The 20,178-nt window shown below is 37.8% G+C and overlaps 1 protein-coding gene across 1 annotated transcript in view; it reads left to right on the forward strand.

Annotated features, from left to right (window-relative positions):
• Positions 1-273: 273 nt before the first annotated feature.
• The window catches only part of LOC145670484 (nucleosome assembly protein 1-like 1), a gene marked incomplete at its 3' end in the record, with an annotated part of 63,571 nt that continues 43,666 nt past the window's right edge, over positions 274-20,178 (forward strand). Inside the window, 1 exon segment of the mRNA XM_081739205.1 lies at positions 274-426.

The raw sequence follows: 20,178 nt of genomic DNA on the forward strand, positions 1-20,178 counted from the left end.
GCAGTAATACGGATTTTAATATGACGCTAATCATACGTCAAAACGACTCTGCATAAGGCCTTGGATAGTTAGTGATCTCTTTTTATATTCTGAATGAAAAATTGCAATTCTACGTTGATTGTTTATCTCTTAAAAAAGCATTAGAGGTAGTACACGTTTTCAACTCCTTGTAAACCAGCTTCGTGGTTTTCAGACAAATGAACATCTTTTTCTTTATCTTGTTTAAAACTGCACTAGCAACGGTTACTAAGTGAGTTGTTTAATTTCTGCATGTGTAATAGAAATGCTTGTAGGGAAAGAATGCATTTGAATTCCGTTCATGTTGAAGCTCAACCGTTAATTGGGCAGCAAAATTACTACAAAGTGAAGAGATCTTGGTAAAACTATTAGCTGACCAAAAAACACAGGAAACCTTACTTCTTGTTGGTGAGTTTGTAACACATTGCAGTTTTCTTGCTATGGATTAATAATGATCTTTTGGTAATGATCTTCAATAGTATATACATTTTGAGTAAACTATACAATACACGCTCCAGCTTTTCAGTTTAACGTCCCACGATAGTGTCATTTGGCTAAAGGAGAAGGGTGAATAAGGCAACTTAAGGCATTTATTCCGAAGTTGGGCGTCCGTTTTCGACACGTTTTTTCGCTATTATCTCCTTTCCACATTCTTTGCAATTTGTTATTGGGTTCATTAATTCGTGTTCTTCACAAACTTTTAAAAGATTTTGCTCATTATCAACGTATTGCTTCACAAATGTTAAAACTGTTAGTTCTTTGCCCTTGTACATTCGCCATGTTGATAACATAAATGCTCGTTTCATTCCCACAATGCAACTGTTCGGTTACATTGCGCCAAGTAGTTCCCTCCGCTCGCCGTATAGTCCCATGTTTATAACTGCTTATATATAACAAATAAACAGATTTTTCGAGACTCTTGTATATTATCAAGCATACAAACGATCAAATTATCCATATCTTTCCTGTAAATTTTAAAAAAATTTGCTGGAAACAGACGCCCAACTTTGGAACTTAACCCCAACTTAATGATGATGAAAGAATTAGTGGAATGTTAATGTAGGAGGGGATATAGTATACATGAAGCTGCATCAGTTCCCGAAGGAGCAGGACGCTCATACTTTTAGGGATTATTCATTGAGTATGTACGAACTTACAAAGGGGGTAACAAAGCGACTTTTATTTACTTATCGGCTGATACGAAAATAAAAAAGAACGTACCTGTACTTTATATCTGCATGTAAAGTGCCCTTGTACTTTATCTATGACTATGTGTGTGTGTGGGAAGGGGGGGGGAATTTAACGCATATCGCATGTCTTGTCCACATGGATACTTCTTACTATTGCACTACGTAGAAAATTTACGGTATTTCATGTAGAAGTGGTAATAGAACACAAGAAACGCAGATCAGGGGGTTCTCATGTATACTATTACCGTGGGAGGAAACGGGAATACCCTGAGAATATCCAAGGACATGATGTTTTCATCATAAACTTTAAGATAGGGTAGGAATAATTAGGGCTTAAGTTTAGAGCTGCCCCTCCAGTTTCAAACCTACAAAAAAGCAGTAGAAACATTAAAACGTGCAGTTTTATTATAGAGATCCATAGTATAAGTAGGAGTAGGGGTAGTAGTAGTAGGAGGAGGAACGGGTTAGAAGCCCCGTAGGGGTTCCTTGGGTTCTGTTCTCGACATAAAATGGGCATGCTACTGAATCATGAAATCTTCTGCGTCTTGCAAATATTACCAACTTCCACACATCTTTCCTCGTATTAAACATAACTTCACTACCAAATTCACACATCTAAACATAACATAAGAACTCCAAATCATAATTTCTTACCTCATTTCTCCCGTAAATTTTCCTAATTTTTATGAAAAACGGAGGGGCAACTCTAAACTTAACCCATAATTAGGGTACAGTAGGGTCGAGCTATGTCATGATTAGGGAAGTTTGGTCTTATTTTGCTAAAATAAATGGAGTGTAATTTCACGTTTTTCGGTAATGGTACCAACAGGTAATATTTACCCTATATTTTTGTACATAGATTTTTAAGATTTTTTTTTTTTTTTTTTTTTTTTTGCATGAAATAGCATAATGTTTGACTTTTCTGTAGTTTGGGAAAAGGTGTTGGAGTATATAGAAAATGGAGTATGTTCTATGTTTGTTTTGATGTTTATTATGGTCTTACTGCTGTATCGCCGGACCAATTTGAAAATCAAAAAAGTACCATAATGTACTGCTTGCGGTAGGAGTAAATATAGTAGTAGTAGTAGGAACGGGTAAGAAGCCCCGCAGAGGTTGGTTGAATTTTGTTCTCGACATGAAATGGGCAAATTAAAACTTGCCCAAATTTTTCTGTACATTTTTCAATCTATGGATTCGTATAGTAAGACAAGTGTACCTCTCCGCGAAATAGTCCATCCGCCTCCACATACAGTGCCGCTTACAATATCAAAAACAACAAACAAATACAACCACTTTTTCGATGACCCAAACTTTATTTTACTTCCAATCAGGCCCGAAAACTTCCACAGTGGTTTGGGGAGGCATAAATATGTTAGCGGGGGTGGGGGGCAAGTCATCAAAAATTCTCTTACAAATAACTAATTTGTGTTTTTGTATTGAGGTTTGGAGGGGCCACGAAAGGTTTAGGGGGCAGGTCCCCTAGTCCCCCTCTAGTTGCGGCCTGCTTCCAATAATGTATTTTTGGTTACAACAAATGTATGCCGTAGCGTTTATTAGTAATTATTTCCGAACTTGTCTTAATATGAGATTGATAAAATCTTACATTGTATATGGATACATCCACAAGAGAAAGTCTTATCTAAAAATAAAAAAAAGCACAGACATATCATTCAGGAATCAGGAAATGAAATGAAATCTTTGAGTTTTACGTCCTACGGTTAGGCTAAAGGAGACGGTGATGATGAGTAATGAATGAAATGGTGGAATGAAGGAAGTGGGAGAACCCCGAGAAAACCCACGCACACGGTGTTTGTCCACCACAAAGTTCACTTGGAGGGGCTGGGATCGAACTCGGGACCTCAAGCACCAGAGGTGAACGCTCTACCACTGAGCCACCGCGGCCCCATTCAGGAATCAGGATTGCCTGAACAAGATGATTGTGATATACGGGTACATTCCATATCAGTATCTGTAAAATTTTTTGTATCAATAGGCAACGCAAAAATTGCGGATAGACATTATAATTACTATGCAATTACAACAAACTAAATGCAACTTTCGAGTCGCGTAGACGGAAACACTAGGGAATAAAGACTATGCACTGACAAAGAATACACTGGAATATGAAATATAACAAAAATTAAAAGATGATAATCGATACAAATGTAGAGGATAAATCTGACATGTCCGACTTTCGCAAAGTATGGTGGAAGAAACTATTTTGTTTACTGCCTTTGGCCAATCGCTAAGAGCATTTATAAATCCATATGTGACTTTGTTATGCGCAATTAGTACATTCAAATTCACGAATACGAACTGAAGGGTACGATACTGTTACAAGTGACAACTGTAGTCATAATAATATAGTTCAACTAAATAATGGTTACAATAGTGGGGAATTTTGAAATGACCAAACTGAATAGTTTACATCGTTCATTTCGAAATACGGCTAACAGATTAAATTTGCAAGAAATGACAAAAATCAGTGACATTTGGCGTTATACTAAGCATAATTGGGGGGGGAGAACGAGCATCCCCGGTGGTATACTTCTGTTGATTTCCTTTGGGGGAACAAAATGTGATTGGCGGGGAAAATCCTCCCAAGCCCGCGGTAATTCGCATCCTAATTTTCATGGAGAAGGACTAACATAATTCCGTATTTTCGAGTAAAGATAAAAATACTTTTTTTTTTTTTTAAAGATTTAACAACCAGGGCCGTCGCGTGGTCATTTACCCTGGGCGGCGTAGCCAATGGGGGCGCCGGGACGACAAAACAACAAAACTCAAGAAATTTAGATTATACCCTATGTTGGTAAATGATTTTTTTTTTTTAAATAATGTTAATTCAGATATTTTAATAATGATCAGACCATGGCTAAGTAAAATTTATTTATTTATTTCATAAGGACAACACAACAGGTTTAATGCCCAGTTGTAGTGTGTGTAGACACTTATCTAACCTACACTATTATACGTACACTCATGTCCAAAATTATTGTCGCATGTCTATAAATATGTTGTTGTAGGAATATAATTTGATAATGAATTCGCCCAGTATTTCTTATAATGTTAGTATGTGTAGACCCTATAATCGGCAAAGACATAATGTTGCAAATTTCATGTCAAAAGAGTAATAAATAAGAACAATAAAACGAAAATAAAACTTTCTTGCCCATTTAGCAACATTTTGTTTTACTCATTCTAATTTTCGTATTTATAATTCGTTTCCTATGAAATTTACCACAAATATACATTTCCCGATTATACACGTAATATCAGTATTAAAAGTACCCTGCAAAATCATTATCAAATTATATTCTTACAAGAAGACAGTTATAGATATACGACAATCATTTTGGACATGAGTGTACATACACAAATAGAATATACGTCGTTTAATTATGCAGAAGTTATTGCCTGACAATTGTTTTGAACTTGTTTTCGGACATTACTAGATACATGTACTCTACTACCTGAAATCTAATCATTTCGTTGTATGAAGCACACATTCTTCACAGAGGAGTCTTATGTAATATGTTAGTTCTAGCTTTTCTACAAGAGAATATCCCAGTGTTTGCTGAACTAGTCTTACTGTTGGTATAAGTAATAATACTTCTGAAACTAATTCTGGACAGACAATTTTACCGTTTAACAATTTATATAAGAATAACAGATCAAATACCTATCTCCTTTTTTCTAATGTGTTAAACTAAAATTCGTTATTAAGTCTTCATAGGGATAGAAACTTGTTTTCTTGTATGAAAACATAAAAAAATAAATAAATAAAATGAACTGTATATTTTGTATTGCATCAGTGTATTTAGTGACATTTGGTGTCCAAACAGTTCAACAGTATTCTAATTTTGACCTAACATATGAAAAATATAACCTTGTAGAAATCCTATTCTATTCTATAAATTAAACTTAGGTTTATATATCCACTACTCGTTATTGCGTTTACGTGTCAAGCAAAAGTTAGTTTGTTATAAAATATAACTCCTAGATTTTTGCTAATATTTGGGGTAGACAAGGAAGTGCTTATTCTATAGATAAAATTAACTGGATTTTCTTTTCTCGTGAAAGATGCAGATTTATATTTGGACACATTCAGCAGTAATTAATTCTTATCACACCACATTTAAACTCTCTGTAGATTCTGTTGAAGTTTCACGCAGCCATCAATTGAACTTAGTTTGGAGTATAATTTGAGATCGTCGGCAAAAAGAAGAACTTGAGACGTTTTCATGCACAGACGAATATTATTAATAATAAGAAGAAACAACGAGAGATATAGATTAGATCCTTGAGGGATTCAAGATAGAATATTGAACGTTAAAATTACCGGTATAGTAAAACACCGTGTAGGATTATTCAACTGAAACTCTCTCCAGCACTCTGTGAGAAGAGTTTTTTCTTTAATCTTGGAATTTAATATTTGTATCGTTATTTCTATTTTCTATGCTATTACTATGTTGATGGGTATCAAGTTCCAAATAAGCAAGAATAGCACTCGATTTCAATAATTCAAAAAAGCCATGTTTTCATTCTCTTTTATGTTCTAAATACAAAATGGCTCAGTGGTAGAGCGTTCACCTCCGGTGCTCGGAGTCCCTGGTTCAATCCCAGCTCGCGCCGTGTGGACTTTGTAGTGGACAAACACCGTGCTCATGGGTTTTCTCGGGGTTCTCCCGTTTCCTCCCACTTTCTTCATTTCACTCATTATCACCGTCTCCTTTAACCTAACCGGGATAAGCGTGGGACGTTAAACTTAAAGATTTCATTTTAATTTTTAAACGACATAATACCAACTTCTTTTATTTTACATTATAATCTTACATTCCATATTTAAACATAGGAGTACAGAATACACTCTGGTTCTTTCTCATAACACGCTGAGGGGGAAGGGGGCGCCTTGGAATTCTCGCCCCGGGCGCTTACAACCCACGCGAGTCCCTGTTAACGGGATGATCTACCTTTTCTCGGCACAAAAATTTTTATATTGGACCTTATGGGGAGAACATGGCTACCGAATTTCCTCAGTTTCTAAGGAACTAGGTATCTCTAATGGGAAAGAAAAATTTTGCAGCATTCTACAGAAGTTTATTAACAGGTTGAAATACTTAAATTGTATATTTGTCTGCTAGTTTAGCAGAAATAAATTATTAAAAAATAAATAAATTAGTTTCTTTTTATACAAATTATAATATGTCTAACTTTGGAACCAATTATGGTAGAAAGATCAACTTTTTTTGTTTTATTCCTTGAGAAGAAACGACTCTAATAGTTTTAATCACAACCATATCTGATACGCCAATTAAAAAATAGTATTTTAATATAAGTATTAAAGTCCACCTGTCAAAGTTTGACGAGGGTAAGTCACGCCCCACTCTAAGCTTGGCCGCGGAAAGGACGGGGGTTGGTGAAATGGAGGGGGAAGGGGGTGGATATCTGAATGAAACAGGTTCTCGACCAGTTTCTGAGATTACCTGTCAGCTGCCAAATACTGTTAGCTTTATAGAGTTTGTCTGAGTCAATGGTTCCATACTAAGAGACTGGACGATGTGGTGTGAAGTATCCACTTTTCCCCGTTACCTCTGGAAGTTCATCAAGATGCATTCTAGAGTGCGGGCCGCGGTGGCTCAGTGGTAGAGCGTTCACCTCTGGTGCATAATGTCCCTGGTTCAAACCCTGCTCCCACCAAGTGAACTTTGTGGTGGACAAATACTGTGTGCGTGGGTTTTCTCGGGGTTCTCCCGTTTCCTCCCACTTTCTTCATTCCACCATTTCATTCATTTCTCATAATCACCGTCTCCTTTAGCATAATCGTGGGACGTAAAACTCAAAGCATTTCATTTCATTTCATTGCACTGCATTCTAGAGTGCGCGGGAAGAACAGTATATATCAGAAAACGCTGTTATTTTGGGATTTTTTCCCTTCGCTGTTATTTTGGGACAAATATTATAGCATACAGTAGTGGCGAAGGGAAGGGGGCAGAGGGGTGCCCCCACAGGATTCCGACGATGTAAAGTCCTGGCCCTCATATATAGGTGTCCGTAAAAAATGTCCCCTAAGTTCTTTTTAAAATAATGTCTTGGGAATATATTTCAAATGGTGAGGTGCTGACTGTTACGGGTGCTGACTGCCACAGCCAATTATTGGTGCTGATTGCCACGACTGGCGCTGATTGCCAATATCAAGGTGCTGACTGCCACGAACCTGAGAGAAAGTTGCTAGACGTAACATTACCGGACGCCAAGAAGCATGAAAGAAACTAGATGAACCTTAGGATCGTGTTGTTCACACCAACACCTAACAAAGATAAACAGGTCTCTGTATGTATACTCATGTCCAAAATTATTGTCGCATGACTATAAATATGTTGTTCTAGTAATATAATTTGATAACAACTCGCCCGGTATTTCTTATAATGTTAGTATGTGTATAATCGGCAAAGACAAGTATGTGGTAAGTTTCATGTCAAAAGAGCAGTAAATAAGAACAATAAAACGAAAATAAAATTTTCTTGTCCATTTAGATCCATTTTATTTTACTCATTGTGATTTTCGTACTTATAATTCTTTTCCTATGAAATTTACCACAAATATACATTTCCTGATTATACACATATCAGTATTAAAAGTACTCTGCAAAATTATCAAATTATATTCTTACAAGAAGACAGTTATAGATATGCGACAATAATTTTGGACATGAGTGTACTTTCAGTTTTGTCAGGGAGCGGTGCGTACAAAATTGGTATGATTCTCACTTGAACTCCCTTTGTCAGCATGAACTGTGTACAACTGCGCAAATTATTTCGAGCAGCTCTTGAAAGTTCCATCAAAAAAGCACTGCTGGCTGTCCCTCACAAGGGAAGTTCAGGAGAAAGCACTCGGCTGCAGAGAAACTAAGCATGCCATTTGAAGCCCTAATTCATGCTGATTACAACAAGCTAATAAAATTCCTGTACGGTTGAGAACGGTTCGAGATATTCAACTTGGAAGTTTATATGAGAAAATGAGGATATACGCATTTATACGCGTTAAGTACAACATAATTAGTAACGAATATTGACATACGAATTGAAAGCTATCGGAAGTAACAGAAAAAAAGTTTTTTGCAATAACTAACGGTTTCGATAGATACAATTAGTCATTACATTGTTCACAATAATCATAGGTTAGAGATGAAAATTGATCACTGTTGTTTTTCTGGTTTATGAAGAAATGACGCAGGCAAAATACTCCCTTGCACCATGAACATTTTATATGTGCAATTGCGTTGCATCCGTCAAGGGAACAGTTCGCAGAACCAAAGCAAAAAGCAAATTCGGCTTGTTCGTAACCTGCCTTGTAGAACGCAAACTGAAACAATCCAATGTATCGCGGTGATCAGAAGTGATTCGTATGGACACGAACTGTATTTGGTTATTTCGTTGGTACATCATAACATCCAGATGAAGAAGTTTCATCTCCTGCCATAATCTTTGATTGATCGGAATCAAAACACATCAAGTGGTTGCACAAATCGTGTGCAATTCTTTGGTTTCTTCTCAACCATTAGGTCTTTGCCATCCGTAATGCTACTTGTAATGGACAATTTGTCTGTGAATGGACCCTAGTGATCAAGCAATACCAAGTTCAAACCATCAGGCTTCGCCAAGGGAGAGAATACTTAATGCATTGAAACGTCAATCCACTCATTTTCTCATATAAACTTCCAAACTGAGTATCTCGAACAGTTCTCAACGTACAGGGATTTTATTACCTGTTGTAATCAGCATGAATTGGTCCTTCAAATGACATGCTTATTTCTCTGAAGGCGTGTGCTTTCTCCCAAACTTCCCTTGTCAGTTGGCTTCAGACCATCATATCCATTAAATAATACAATAAAACAATTAATATAAACAATGAAATGTGCAAAATGTACATATAACAGAAAAGACAATTCCTTTATAAACATCCAAATGTATGTTGTTCCACTTAGTGAGCAACTTTGTAACTTATAGGATGCCACAAAGATTTGCTGCGATGCTTACTAAATTAATCCCTACTAAATTAATTAATAATCATAAATTTAGTATGAGAGATTAATTTTTCTCTTTCCAATACAGTTTCTCCTAGGCTCGTGGCAGTCAGCACCTTCATATATGCAATCAGCGACAGTCATGGCAATCAGCACCAATAATTGTCTGTGGCAGTCAGCACCCGTGGCAATCAACACCTATCTTTTCAAATTTGAGGTGCTTTCCTGGTAGCCGTCATTTTCCAATATGGCAGCCGCCCTACGTAAATCTCTCTCTCTCTCTCTCTCTCTCTCTCTATATATATATATATATATATATATATATATATATATATATATATATATATATATAATGAGAGAGATCGTGAACCAAGGCACTTAGAAAGATAATTTTGGTGTCAAACTATAGGTTTCTGAGGCCCATGAATTTAAATATAGCATTGTTTATTGCCACTTAGAAACCTTACAACCTGGCAACACTATTGTCTAACGATTAACTGTACAAAGTTACAAATGCGTATATGCACGCATTACTCTAGGATGTAGCGTACTTCCTTAGGACTAAACGAAACCTACTTTTTCTGGTAGCTTTCATCACGACAAGACATATTTTACATGGTAACATGAGAGAACATTTGTCTAAATCCAATATGGCAGCCAATATGATGGCTAATTACTAGGCAACCAAGTAATGGACTTATTCAAATGCCTGTCAGTACTAATTGGACTAGAGCCTAGAGAATGGGAGAAAGAGGCAGGATACGGTCTCATTGAAGAAGCGTCTCCTGAGGGGACGAGGGAAATTTAAAATACTCCATTTTTTAATGAAAAGCACGGTTTTGCCTCCTTGTCCGCAGACAACACTGCACACCAAATGCTCTATAAGGCGTTCTCTAAATAGCCCTGTTAAATCCAACCTGTATTGTATGTAAGCCGTGCATTTTCACGGGGGAACAGCGGAGCAAAAGCCCTGTTTTTTGTGATATTTCTGGTTTCTCGTGCTTACTTCGCTAAGACTAAGCACTGTAAGCCAATCTCCAACTATCCTATAGCAGTGTTAATTTCAGATCATTTCCTCCGGAGGCACCACGCATAGGGGGGAAAGCGACTAAAAATTGCGTGCTCCACAGAAATTTCTGCGAAGATCTCAAGCACCCGAGGGTGAATTTCGTAACTCTTGGGAGAATTTCCCCCCAGAATCACCCGTGAAATCATCACTGTCCTAGGGAGTTGAAACAAGAAGCAGGATACGCAAAAAAGAACAAACTTTCAAAGCATTTAAAGTTTAGGCTTGTTGCGCTAAGCGCCTTCTTAGGACGAGGATATGGTAATTAAAAAATGCACGTTTTCCTTTATTTATTTATTTATTTATTTATTTATTTATTTATTTATTTATTGAAAAACATGTTAGCCCTTTTTTGTCCCCAGACAACCATGCAGACGACACACACCAATTGTCTTATACAAAAATTTTGCCATGATTTCTCCTGTAAGATCCATTTGGAACGGTGTCCATACTGTGCATTGTTATATGGGGACAAGGGAGCAAAGCCCTGTTTTCTTTGACTTTTTCGTTTTCCGCGCTTACCCCGCTAAGACTACGCACTGTCAGTTAGTCTCGATTTATCCTAAAAAGTTGAAACAAGAAGGAGGATACGCAGAAAAGAACATACTTTCAGAATGATGACGTCCTATAGGTGGGACCTACAGCTTAACGTAGGATCCGAACCACTTGTGTCCCCATCGAGAATCAAACAAGGGACTCCTTGATTATAAGGGATGAGCGTAACTATTCATCCACGACACACACATACATACATACAAACACATATATATATATGCAGAAAACACTGGATAGATTTCCTGTATTCTCCGATCCTGGTACTGGAATAGCCTTTCTAAGCATCCACGATTTCTTATTTGCCTTCGATTGTTTATTGCTTCTGGTGGTCAGAACTTGACATTCAAATTCCTTACTATTGTTTGGACATTTCTTGGAACTAGCCTCCTCTTCAATACAAAGAAGCGTCCTACGGGGGAAATATTTTTGTTGAATGTTTACGCAGGCATATCCAAACGTCGGTTCGCGGGCCGGATCTGACACGCCGAGTTCTTTTATACAGCCCGCGAAATTGTCCGTTATTAAATTATCCGATAATTATTTCTTGTGAAAATGTAATATATTACCTTTTACAGCCCGTGACGACAGTAAGATTTCTGTGATTCGGCCAATCCCTGTTCCTACTTGCAAATGCCTGATTTATACATTTACGCTATTAGTAAGCGCTACTGAGGTCAATAAGAGTTGAATTAGATTTTTGCGAGGGGCGCATTGTTATAGCATGTTTTCTAACGCACAAAGGGATGTTCTGAATGGGGGCAGCTATGTGTATGTTTAGCCAATAGAGCCATTTGTATCTTCGTGGCTTTGCACTCTAACTCCAAATAGTAATAATAATAATAATAATAATAATAATAATAATAATAATAATAATAATAATAATAATAATAATAATAATAATAATAAAACTTTTGCCTCCTGAAAATAACCAGATGGTAAAGTTATGGTCGATACATTTTTGGAATTCGAAGGCAGTTTAGAATGCTTGTCTATCATCTGGCTATCAGAAATAATTGATCACCTATTCCATGCCATGGGATTGTGTTCATCTTACAGTGAAACGATTAAGTATGAATCTTCAGTAACGGAACATGCCCCGACATTAATAGACGACAGAGCTTTCGAGCTTTCGTTCAGTATGTGTTCGATAACATAGATCACAACGTTAGCAGTGTTGACGGATATGGTAATTTTCATGTAATGGGTGGAATCGTCTGTGCAACGCCAGCTTCTTTCGTGAAAGTTGAAAATGAGGTTCTTCGTCCAGCGTCAGTGCCTTCTTCCAACAATATCGGGAGGTTTGGTTACACAAAGATCAGGACGTATAACAAGCACTACAAAAGTGGACTCAAGCATTTTTCTATGGAGGATGTTAGCATACTTAACATTAAGCCACAAATGCTGAATTCGCTAGAAATATCGACTTGGATGTCTGGACCAAGTTGTAAAGTGTCAAATTTTGTAGGATAGAGCGGATTTATGGAAACAATAATGCAATCCGAGGAGTGTGTGGAAATATCTGATGTACTACCACTTCCAATAGTGAACCTCGAACCCAGTAACATGTCGACTATATACTCTTGTTTGGAGTTTGGATCGGAATAGTGCAAGAAACAAAATCAGTCATCGTGTATCGTAACATTTGACCAGCCACTTTACGTTAAAGCTATGGACGTCGTTTTAGCAGCAAATGTTGACAGCCCGCTCTCAAAAGTGATTGTACGTCTTGGAGGATTCCATTTGTTAATGTCGTTCATGGGTACCGTTGGAAAAATTATGGAAGGCAGTGGCTTACAAGAGCTTTGGCAGCAACTATTTGCAAAAAACTCTGTAGTACATATGTTGACAGGACATTCTTACGCTAGAGCACTACGAGCTCACTTCTTAACTCAAAATGCTCTCTGCTTATTGCTTATGACCAAAATCATTAACGATGAAGTGCTGTGTGAAGAAAGACTGAAAGAAGTTAAAGAAGATTATGAACTTTTATTCCAGGGGAAGAAAAAGTAGATGATGTTCTACGCACCGATGCAGTGAGAAAGCTTATTTCATCGATTAAAACAGCTTTAGAAGTAGAAGCTCTGCAAAGCAGGACAGGCAAACTATGGGTCCAGTACTTTGAGCAGGTAGAAATCATGCGTAATTTTGTTAGAGCAGAACGCACAGGGGATTGGGCACTGCACTTATTCAGCGTACAAAAAATGCTTCCCTATTTGCATGCCGGTGGCCATATTAATTATGCGAAATCTGCTCACATGTATTTGCAGCAGATGACAAAGCTGAAATCATATTTGTCATCTTCCGACTATGAAGAATTCGTGAAGAAGGGATTTTTCACTGTACGACGGAAATCGAAATTCTGGAGCGGAGTTTGGTCAGACTTGACCATTGAGCAGGTTTTGATGAAGAATATAAAGACGACCGGAGGTTTAACTCGTGGTCGTGATATATCCGACTCTGTTCTCGCACGCTGGATACATTCTATGCCGGTATCAATGAAGGTACTGGATGCTTTGGAAGATTTCACAGATGTAGCTATCGCAATATCACAACAGCATGTAGAACTTGGACAAACCTGCCAAAAAAAGGGACTTAAGGCACATAGAAATATTCGCAACGTGGTTACGAACGCATTCTCCTTTTGAGAAACCTCCCGATCTTCTAGTTTCTTTTCACAGTGGTTAGCAGACGAAACAGTGAAGAGTGATTCAGCTTACGAGCAGGGAATTAAGACCTTAAAGAAGCTTGATGGGAAATCTTTTGCGGACATCAAGCTTCAACGGAAGGACAAGGTAGTCACTCTTGCAGCAATGACGAATGCCATGGTTGTTCGGGGTGAATTGATTCCTGTGAATCCTAACCAGCTGTTCCATCGAATGGCATGCGTTGTTCGAAGTGAAGAGGAACTGGAAGGTTGTATGAACTACGAACTGGCATCGATGCCACCAGCACTCTTCGACGCAACTATGCTTAGGAAAGGCACAAAGTCAACTTTAAGAGATGTTATAGAGAAAATATGCCCCCAATCTGAAACCTTTCCTGAAACTTCCAGCTTTGTTCTAGACGGAGGAGATTTACTGCATCGAGTTCACTGGCCAAGACCAGTGATGTATGTCAGAGCTATGTTTCATTCATCAAAGCAAATTATAAAGGACAGGTTACGATAGTTTGTGATGGTTATACGGAATGTACAACAAAAGCCACAGAGCGCATGCGACGAAGATCACAACTTTCGTCTTCAGAAGTGCTGGTAGAGCTGCAAACTGAAGCAAGTACTTCACAGCATCAATTTTTAGGAAATGAGGCGAACAAGGCAAGCTTCATAGCGCTTCTAGGATCACAATTAAAAGAAAATGGAATTACTGTGATCAACGCTTCGGGTGATGCTGACCGTCTCATAGTAGTTACTGCTATCGAACTGGGAAAAAGTGAGGAAAACCCTGTCATTGTGGGCACAGACACCGACTTGCTAGTACTTCTTACGGCACTTGCATTAACAAATAATAACATTCGGTTGCTTATACCGGGCTGGAAGTCGCACCCCCCAAAATTGTTCGAATCTACGAAATTGCAGCTGGCCCTGGGTGACATGTATAATCATATGCTTTTCCTTCACGCAATATCTGGCTGTGACACCACATCGGCACCTTTCAAAAGAGGAAAAATACTCGCCTTTAAGACACTGGAAACATCTCCAAACGTTCGCAAGAAAGTGGACATTTTTAATAAGGAGAATGCAGCAGTTACGGCTGGTGAAGGAGTTCTTGTCGCTATGTACGGTGGAAAAATTTCCGATGGGCTTAACAAAACTCGATATAAGTGCTACGTCAGGACTGTTGCTAAACAGAAAATAGGTGCAACATTCGATTTAGCAACCCTTCCTCCAACATCAGCAGCAGCGAAGCAACATTGCTTAAGAGTGTATCATCAGGTTCAGGAATGGCGTGGTGTGTCCCTTCCTCCAGTCGAATGGGGCTGGAAGAAAAACAGTAATGGTGAGTTAATACCTGTCCCTAGCACTCAACCTCCAGCTCCAGACATGCTGATGAACCTTGTAAGCTGCAATTGCCACGTAGGGTGTGAAAAATATTGTGGTTGTCGGAAAGATGGACTTCGATGCTCACCATTTTGCAGCAACTGTGCAATTGAGGGATGTACAAATCAAGAGGATACTGCAGATTCAATGATCTATGAAGAAGAACATGAAGACCTGACCGATAACGAAATGCCGAACCTGATATCAACCGCAAGCAAGCGACGTGGATGCTCTAAATCCGTAGGTTCCTTCAAAAGAAAATGCTCGAAGTAAAATATTTGGAAGTATTGCCCATCTGGAAGTTGTTTTGTTACATTCTTGTGCAGCAACTAACTAAGGCTAAGCAAGTGACACTGCGTTTACTGCGCGCTCTATTAAACCATTCAGACTTGAGTTTTTGGACAAAACTAGGATATATTCTTGTGTATTTTTGTGTGCTCTACAGCATTTGCTTCATTACTTTTTTGATAACACGGACGGAAAAGAGCGAAAATCGAGTTGTATTTGAAAATATGTATCGAAAAATTTTCGCAGTTGTAATTTTTATATACTTTGTTTACATAGATTTCCAATTAAAGGTTTAAATGTTGTTTTCAGTGAATAGTCTGGAGAGTCTGCAATAACCTCGCGCAAACCGCACATCAATATCTCCCTTGTGTCCGATGTTATGGCTTTCAAAAGGAATCTAAGTAAAAAAAAAATTCAATGGCGGCCATTTCCCAAGATGGCGGCATGTTGCCCAGGTGGGATTTTTTGGGATTTTGAGTATGTTAATCAGGGGTATCCAAAGAACACATCCACCAATTTTCAGCTTGTTATACTATTTTTCTGCACTTCGAACTAATTTTCCTATACTAATATTCTTTATTATAAATTAACGAGAAATGTTACAGATTCAGAAGTATATCACTTCCTTCTTCAGACTACTACTCCAAGTGAAATCATAGATAACATAACATCATTTGTTATCTCTACCAATCAGGAATCATTTTTCCTTTTATCTATGATTTCACTTGGAATAGTAGTCTGAAGAAGGAAGTGATATACTTCCGAAACTGTAACAATTCTCGTTAATTTATAATAAAGAATATAGACAGCCTTGTAAGAAAGGTATGTTTAATATATATACCGTTATATATGATATGTATGTGTGTGTGTGTGTATGTAAACTTAACATGTCAGTTGCAAAACATGACAAGTGACAAAATCATATTTTGTGTATTGAATAAATATGTAGTACAAAACAGATTGCAGAAAAAGTTACAATAATACTGAGATAATTAAACGTAATCGTGAAGTTGCTTCAGTTACTTCAACAGTTTTTTAGGCAGTTCTTCAGTTGATGAAGCAACCAAATCAATTACTTTTTCTACATTCTGGAATAAATCTTCTTTTGTAAACATAAAAAAGTAGAGACAAATGGTGTTGTCTTATCGTAGATCTTAGTCTAGTTTTAACAATTTTCAATTTAGAAAATGACCATTCACATTTGACTTGAGTACATGAGAGGGGTAAGAACAAATTTGAAAGCAGTGTACAAATTACTAATAGAAGAGGGGGCCCAATGGGGGCTCGAGGGGACTTGTTTTGCAAAGATGGACTCTTATTGGTAGGAATACCCAAGAAAGCATTTGTTATCCCTAAAATTCGACCAAGGCCTACAGGTCCTGGGCCTCGTGATCCCTGCTGGGCTCCACGGGCCTCGGGCCCTTCGCGATCGCCAACGTGGCCAGCCCGGCACTGAGAATAACAGTGTATATCATAGGCGATCAATGAATCCGATTTAGACCTCCGATTTGTTGTTTGGTAAAAATGGTTTAACGACTTTAGTGAGAGATATTTGGCAGAAATTGGTGTATTCTATGTCAAACAGTGGTAGAACTCATCAAAGGCAAAGACGGTCACATTTCATGCTAAACTTAGTTTTAGTAGTAAATATAATAATGTAATAAATATAAAAGCATGTCTTCAAACCTGTATTCACATTAATTTGCGCACTAACGTTATTATTCATGCCATATCTATATCTTCAAAATTTGGGGAAGAAAGAATCTTTGAAAATCTTTGAGTTTAACGTCCTACGAGTATGCCTGTTAAGCTAAGGTAGACGATGATTAAGGCAGGTAAATGATTGAAGAAGTGGTGGAATGAGAAAGTGGGAGGAAACAGGTGTAAACGAGAAAACCCACTGACACGATGTTGCCCACCACAAATCGAACCAGGGCTCCACGCACCAAAGGTGAAGTAAGCACCCTACCACTGGGCCACCGTGCTCCCTACTTTGGGAAGCAATTGTAAGGAATTTTCATTCCCTAATGTGTAAGGATAACACACACACACATAAAATATATATATATATATATATATATATATATATATATATATATATATATATATATATATATATATATATATATATATATATATAGGGAGATATCTAATTATTAGCTTCTCATTATAATTTTCTTGTTACATCCTTATCCTGCCGTATTTCCATCCAACAGATATATTGTACTATTTTACATGTATATGCGTTTTGACCTTATTCAAAGTTCTATTTATATGTAAATGCTGAAATTTTCTCAAACACCAAAGAAGAAAAAGACATCTCTTCTGATAAAAAAAATATTAAAAGAATTTACAACTCTGTACAAATCTGACACTACAGAGTGGGCCAAATGTCACGAAAGGGTTTATAATTGTGAATATTTTTTTTTTTAAATTATCGTTAGTTCCATTGATATTTCACAGACTTAAAGACCAAGGATGGGATATTATTTACAATTAAGTGCATGGGCGCCGAAGAAAATTATCTAGAGGGGGGATGTCCTTGGTTCTTATATTACGTTTGGTATTTTTTTTATTTGTATTAAGAAAATCTTAAGAAATCTATGTTGTTTTCGTGAGCCAGGAGCAGGAATAACGAATGATTATTCAATCCATAATTCGGATAACAAATTATTATTCAAGCGATAATTCGAATAATGCATAAGCAGTGATGCCCAGCCCCCTCATGTCCATGACGCACTCCCCCTAAATTGTCTATCCGTAGGTGTTCTTCCATGAAAAAAATATCTTTCCGATTAATTTTTACACCCCCTCAAACATATTTATATAGATTTTTAACTCCCCCAAATATTTCAATGACGCAGTTTGCGTCATAGCCCCCCCCCCTTGTGGGCACCCCTGGCATAAGTATTGAAGCAATAATTCGTATAACGAATGATTATTCATATATCGGTAACCAGGGCAAGAGTGAAAATGCTAGACGAAGAAATGGCAACGACAATAAACAAGCGAATGTTGAAAACTGGTTCGGTATGACACATGTCAGAATGAAAAAGCAGGAGAGCCGTATGCGTGCAGTGTGAAGATCCTCAGAGTGGAAAGTTTGTTGCAGAAGGAAAGAAGTAAAAGATTCGTTGATAAGTGTCACAGTATGCAATGTAGTTCCAGTTGAAATGAAATCTTTAAGTTTTACGTCCCACGGTTATGCCGGTTAGGCTAAAGGAGACGGTGAGGATGAGAGATGAGTGAAATGGTGGAATGAAGAAAGTGGGAGGAAACGGGAGAACCCCGAGAAAACCCACGAGCACGGTGTTTGTCCACCACAAAGTTCACTTGGCGGGGGCTGGGATAGAACCCGGGACCCCAAGCACCAGAGGTGAACGCTCTACCACTGAGCCACCGCGCCCCCCATAGTAGTTCCAGTTGAGAATACAGCACTGGAAATATTTCGCGGAAAAGCTGTATCGGTTCGGGTTTCTTGTCAGTGGTATGCAAAAGAAAAAAGTGCTCAAACAGGAGATGCCGGGCAATGATTGGAAAATATCTGAGGCGGAGCAAGTGTGAACGTTCACTCTTGCCCCTTGTAGTAAAGTTGGGTAACGGAAATATAGGAGCCAACATATAACATTAAGTAAAAGACATTTGTAGAGGCAGGACAGAAGTTGGCAGCTACAGACTACTAACAAACGTTTGAGTTATCGTTTAGAATTTCGCAGCCTGAGTTTTTGAGCACACGCTATGTCACACGGGAATGTGGACAGGAAATGTCGCACCGGAACACAAAAGAAGCTAGAAATAGCAAATAAGCTGTTCGCATCAAAGTCATCTACACAACCATAACGCACCACTCATCAGTCAAATATACTTGTACCGGACGACATGGATACGCCTTGACAATTCTGTGGAGAATTCTTTTCAGGTACCCCAAACGGTGAAATGTGGATTTCTTGTATCATATGCAACGAATGGTCTCAAGAACAATGCTCCAATTTCAATCAAAGGAAGTCTTTGTACGTGTGTGACCACTGTGTACACCACAAGCAGGCCCGTATCCAGGGGGCCTGGGGGGCCGGCCTCCTAAATTTTTGCTGGCCCCTAAAATTTTCACGGTAGGCTTGCAAATGAACTCTATAATATGGTTGGATCGGGCCCCCCTAACTTCAGCCAGCCACCCTTTATTTTTGGGCTGGCTACCGGCTTGACCACAAGTATCATTTTTGAGCTTCGTGACGGCTGTTGACGAACTGATTTCTTTTATTTTCATATTTTGTAATTAAAACATGTATGATATCCAGTACTGTAACATTTGTTGACAATTCCGTTTGACACTAATCTGTTTAGTATTTTATAACTTCCTTAGTTCCATGTAACCAGTACATATATATGATTTTTTTTTTTTGTCTTTTTATCTACGCTTCTGTTTTCATTCGACTGTACACTGTTGCCCCAACCGTTGTTTACTCTTATCCCAAACACATGAGGCAAGATTATAAAATTTTTTCTTCGTCAAAACTATGTTATTCGTCTGTATCCTCTGTTTGTTTTGTGGCAATTAAACTGTATATGTTATTAGAAATAACAGGCTTTCACATCAAAGACTTATTGCGTTTGTCACCATTGCATCGCAATTCTTTGATTTACAAATAAAGTGTTCACTCTTGCTCTTGTCGCCCATAATTCGATTGATTGATTGATTGATTTTGAGTTTTACGTCTCGTTCAGCAGCGAGGCTATATGAGACGTGGACCTACTGATTAACGTGGAATCCGAACCACATGAGCTCCCGCCGGGAGTCCATAATTCGAATTAACGAATTATTATTCAAACAATAATTTGACTAACAAATAATTATTGAAACTGATTCGAATAAGAAGTACCGTAATTATTCAATTTGAATAGCAAATAGTTCTTCAAATAATAATTTAAATGACTAATAATTACTCAAACAATAATTCCATAACGAATAACCATTCAAGCAATAATTCGGATAACGAACTAT

Source organism: Thermobia domestica, chromosome 14 (assembly GCF_964235325.1).
Source record: "Thermobia domestica chromosome 14, izTheDome1.hap1.1, whole genome shotgun sequence".
NCBI classification, from domain to species: domain Eukaryota; kingdom Metazoa; phylum Arthropoda; class Insecta; order Zygentoma; family Lepismatidae; genus Thermobia; species Thermobia domestica.